This window comes from Sceloporus undulatus, chromosome 3, assembly GCF_019175285.1.
Source record: "Sceloporus undulatus isolate JIND9_A2432 ecotype Alabama chromosome 3, SceUnd_v1.1, whole genome shotgun sequence".
Taxonomy (NCBI): Eukaryota; Metazoa; Chordata; class Lepidosauria; order Squamata; family Phrynosomatidae; genus Sceloporus; species Sceloporus undulatus.
The window spans coordinates 222,772,654-222,778,373 of NC_056524.1; positions in this window are offsets into that span (position 1 = coordinate 222,772,654).

The following is a 5,720-nucleotide window of genomic DNA, read 5'->3' on the forward strand; positions in this document are numbered from 1 at the left end:
GTGAGCAGAGTCTGCAGTGTTAGCAGAAGTGGTGACCCAATGTGTTTGTCCTTCCTCATTTCCCAATAGCTCCTGGCTGCCTCCCCCTTTAACCAGCCCATTTTCAGGAAGAATTTCATTTTGGCACTGAATTCATAGTCATGCAGGCAGGCATGGATGGGAACCGGCAAAAGGGATTGAGAGGCTTCAAATGGGAAATTCCCCTTGCCGTTTTCATTCTTCCTCTACTTGGAATAGAGTTAAATTGGCAAAAAACATTCACCACCATTGTTCATATTAAATGGGCAGGAAAAAAAACACCATGACCCCAATCTACAAAAAACAAAACAAAACCCCAAACAAAACAAAAGCCTGCTGTACTTGGCTCTGAATTTAGGCCCTTTGTGCAACTATCCTTCTTCCAACAAATATCTGTTTGTCAGAATCTGGAAATGTTACCTAAAATCTCAGAGCTTGAAAATGTTATCTTTTTGGACTATAGCTCTCATAATCCTCCAGCCTGTTTGGGCAAGAGCTATGGTGGCTAGTTAATTCTGAGAGCTGTAGTTCAGAAAAGCAATGTTTCCAAGCTCTGCCAAATCATATACACAAAATTGATAGCTGAAGCTAAATAGCCATCCATCAGGGATGCCTTGGTTGCATCTTACCCTGTAGAACCTGTATTAAACATAGAGTTGGATTAGATTACCTCCAAGGTCCTTCCCAACTCCATGATTTCTTCTTTCTTCTTTATATATATTTTGGATCCTCTCTCTCCTTCCCTCACCCCCCATTAGTAAATCTCTATTTTGCTTTAATTTTTCTACAACAGGAAGGCTCTGTACAAAACAGTAAGCAAAGCTGGGAAAATCAGTAGAATGTTATGATATAGCAGCTTGCTTAGAAACTGAATCAAAATAAACTATAGACTACCTTAGGACATGAAGAAAAGTACATGAGATTTTGAAGACACTGGAGTAAAAATTCCTTCACTTCTCTTGACTTGATTCAAATGGGTAATCAATGCACACTACATATGTGGTGGAAATGCAATAAAGCACAAATTTATTGGAAATCAATACATACAAGATAAATATAAGGAAGCAGAATATAAGAATGTTTATCTTCTAGTTCAAATCAGAACCAATGTGGAAAAAATTAATTTTGTAAATGGGGCGGAATAGCATAAGAATAAAGTGCAAATGTAGATAACCAGGAAATATGATAAGAAGAAAGAGACAATTAAGCTTGAGTTAGCTTTATGTTTTTTGTTTATTTGTTGTCTGTTTGTTGTTTGCTTTTATTGTTTGACTTTTTATGTATATTGGCATACAGTATTGTGATGTCTTTTATATGTAGTATTTAATAAAATTTATTTAAAAATAATATATTTAATCCATTATGTTAGTAACAGATATCTTTCCTTTTCTAACCAGAGTGACAACTTCCAAAGGGTTAGTCATTTTAATCTGTTGCAACAAAAATGTTCTCTTAAAAGACTGATATGTTTATTATGGATTGGCATGACCTTCTGTGGAGTGTAGTCTAGTTTATCAGTGTTAAACAATACAGGAAACACTTGTTAAACCTAGCAACAGTATGTCCATTAAGTTAAGGGTGGGAATTATGCAGCCCTCCAGAAGCTGGACTGCAGTTCCCAGTAGCCATAGCCAGGGTAGCCAAAGACGAGGGAACTGCAGTGGGACATGCAGTGCAATATCTGGAGAGCTGCATAATTCCAATCCATGCATTAAACTAATGGGTCTTGTTAAATCAATATTCATGTAAGTCTCACTGATACAGCAGGTCTACTTTAGTTGGGACTAACAACTGTACTTAGCCCTCAGTATATATATTTATATATACCATTTATACTCAAGCATATTTATTATTATTATTATTATTATTATTATTATTTGTTTGTTTATTTATATATATAGCGCTGTAGATTTGCACAGCGCTGTACATAAAAACAACAAATATAAAAGAATAAACCTGCCTATGGCGTACAATCTAAGAAATGATAGGATAATACAAATAAAATACATAGCAATACAGGAAATGGTTCAATAAAACAGGCAACAAAAAGAACATCAGATAGCAAGTGACAATCACGCAATGTCTGGGAACGCTTCTCTGAACAGGATGGTCTTCAATTCCGTTTTGAAGCTGGTTAAAGAAGTGATGGCCCTTGCTCGCGAGGGAAGAAGGTTCCAGGAGTGAGGGGCAGCAAGTGAAAAGGGGTGAATCCTAGATGGGGCAGAGGAAATCCTGGGCTGGGACAGCCAACTTTGACTACCAGAATGGAGGGCCCTAGTGGGAAGGTGAGGAGAAAGAAGGTCTGATAAATAAGGGGGGGGGGGCAGCCCATGGAGGGCTTTAAACATCGACAGCAGGAGCTTGTACTGAACATGGAAAGGGAGGGGGAGCCAGTGAAGGGATGCCAACACAGGAGAGATGTGGTCAGAGCGGTGGGCGGATGTGATAATGCGTGCAGCTGAATGCTGGACAGAAATTAAAGGACGGAGGTGAGAAAGAGGAAGCCCAGCCAGGAGGACATTACAGTAATCAAGTCGTGAGACCACTAGGGCATGGACCAGGATCTTGGCAGTAGAGGCAGAGAGATATGGTCAGATTTTGGCAATATTGTATAAGAAGAATCTACAAGCCTTGGTTGTGGTCTGGATCTGAGGGATACACGACAGAGAAGAATCAAAGATAAAACCAAGACTGCAGGCTTGCTGGACTGGTTGAATAGAAATGTTGACAGAAAAGGAGTGTTGAAGGGTGGACTTAGGAGGAAAGACAAGAAGCTCCGTCTTGGACATGTTGAGCTTCAAATGCCGATGGCGCATCCACTGCGAGACAGCCGTGAGACAAGACGAAACTTGCTGTTCAAGCCTTGGAGAAAGGTCAGGGGGGAAAAGATACAACTGGGTGTCATTGGCATACAGATGGTAGGAAAAACCAAAAATGCTAATGAGTTTTCCTAAGGACAGTGTGTATACCTTTTCAGCCAGCAAATAAAGCTAAGGCAACTGTGGCAGATGCAGATGGATTATTTTAGCCCACTCTATGAAGAGGGCCTAAATATTATAAAGGACCAGATCCCATCTGATCTTGAAAGCTAAGTAGAGTCAGCCCTCTTTAGTACTTGGATGGGAGACATCCAATGAATACCAGGTGCTGTAGGCTATATTTCAGAGGAAAGAACTAGCAAAAACATCTCTGAGTATTCCTTGGCTAAGAAATCCCTGTGAAATTCATGTGGTTTCCATCAGTTGACAGGTGACTTGTAGGCACATAGACACATGCACGTGAGACTTCCAGAATGCTGGAAACATCAACTGATGGAGAATGTTGTAAACCATGATGGAAGTAATGCTGCCCTCCAGATGTTTTTGGACTGGAGTACCCTCAGCCCCAGCCAGTATAACCAGTGGTGACAAATGCTGGGAGGTAGAGTTCAACAACATCTGGAAGGCCACATAACTCCACCACCACTGACCCACACATCACTGTAACATTATAATGCTTACATTACAACTTCACTGGCTATTGGTAGGCACAATCCAGAATGTTGGTTATGACCTGTACAGTGCTTTACACAACTGGGACAGATTATGGAAAATACTATGTTCATCCACTTTAGCCTGTTTAGGTTTTAAAATCTTTAGGAGTAGTCCTTCCTTTTATCCCACCAATATCTAAAAACATGGCACCTGTCCCTCCAATATGTGGAACATGGTTAAAAATAAAAGTAAACTGAGAGAGAGCCTTTTCAGGGGCTGCTCTCAGACCTGTAACACTTCACCAAAGGAAGCCTCTCTTGACAATTTTCCACCAACTTCCAAAGACAGTTTCATTCAGATAAGCCTTTGAAAAGATTTCTTTATTTACCTTTATCACCATTGTAAATATGTTGCTATTGGTCTGGCTGCTTGTTTTCATTGATTTTATTGCCATGTTTTGCCTGCTTAGCACTTATTGGCTGTGGGGAGAGTTTACATTTTATGGCATTGGTGTCAGCTAGAGTGTATTTATTGCCTATCTTAAAAACCACTTGGTTGAAAGAAAGGATAAAAGTTTAACACATGAAATAATAAAGAGGTGACCTTCAGTCTCCCTACGCTTAGGTTAGCTTGGTCTCCTCATCAAACTGATATGCAACCTGAAGAAAATATTCTCTATCTTTTTTAATTAATTAATTAAAGAAATGGTTTTTAAAAGGCACACATTCATGTTTACTTTCATAAGTATCAGGAAGAAAGATAAAGAGGTTGATGGAGATATTATGTGGGAATCCCCCTACCATGGGTCATGTAGAGAAAGCTGTTCTGTGTAAGATTTGTTGTTGTTATGTACCTTCAAGTCCTTTCCAAATTATGGCAAGATTTGTTCAGAGGAGGTTTGCCATTGCCTTTCCCTGAGGCTGAGAGGGTGTGACTTGCCCAAGGTCACCCAGTGGATTTCATGGCCAAGCTGGAATTGAACCCTGGTCTCCAGAGTCATAGTCGTAGCTCAAACCACTATGCAATGCTGTTTATATCCACTCAGAAACTATTGATATGACTGGATCGTCTCATAGAAATGTTAGCTGCATCATACAAATATTACCTACCCAAGTTTTATGAGTAAGAGGGAGCCGCTCTTTCTTAGTCAGGCCAAGAGTATCTTGGCATGTACATTTCTTCAGCTATGTCTTTCTTGTCTTTTTTGTCAAACAAGAGATTCTCATCATTGATGAAGGCTTTTAAAAAAAAGTTGGAGATCTGGATCAAATAAAAGGGAGAAATATGTGGAGTAGTTACATTCCGTGTCATAACCCTTGCAATCAAGATATTTATCACTTACTGCATGAATAAGACAGCTGTGGGAAGACATTCATCTTAGGAACAATGGAGGGCTTGGTTTGGTTTCCCCCCCCCCCCCCCCCAAAAGAAGAAGAACCTTAATCCTCCAAGACAGGGGAAAACTATTCTTCACAATATAAAGGACAGAAAATATAACATATAATTATGAGGTCTTCATGTTTCACCCCAAAACAACATTCATTTGCTGTCAACATTCAGGTACCAAGAGCAATTTTCTCAGTCTAAGTGTTGTAAACCATGTTGGAAGTTAATAATCCTGAGATATAACAATAAGGGTTTATGTTTAATCTGCTCAAACCAATTAGATCAAGGATCTCTACACTCCCCAAACCTGGGAATACAGATGCAGTAATAACAAATTGAAAACCTTTATGGATTAATGGATTGAGTGCTGGACCAGGACACTGGGAGACCAGGGTTCAAATCCCAGCTCAGCCATGAAACTCACTGGGTGACCTTGGACAAGTCACACTCTCCCAGACACTGAGGATGGCAACGCAATCCTCCTCTGAAGAAACTTACCAAGAAAACCCTGTAATAGTTGGAAATGCCTTGAAGACATACAATGACAAATAACAATAACAAATTAGAAACAATTCCTGCTGTTTTATAGAGCCAGCCCTGATTGTTGCATCTGGCTATGAAAGATTCTGAATTTCAAAATTTCTCATTTCATTTACCACTGCCAGAATTGGGGGGGACAACAGCATAAAACCACACAACATTCTCTTTCTGTGTATGTCTTTCTGTGTTTTAAATATTAAAACATTGCTTTAAAACACAAAATGGTAGGGGAATGGTATGGTACTAATATTGTGCTCTAGCTAGACCAGATGTGTCCCCGTTTTCATCTGTGAAATACTGAAA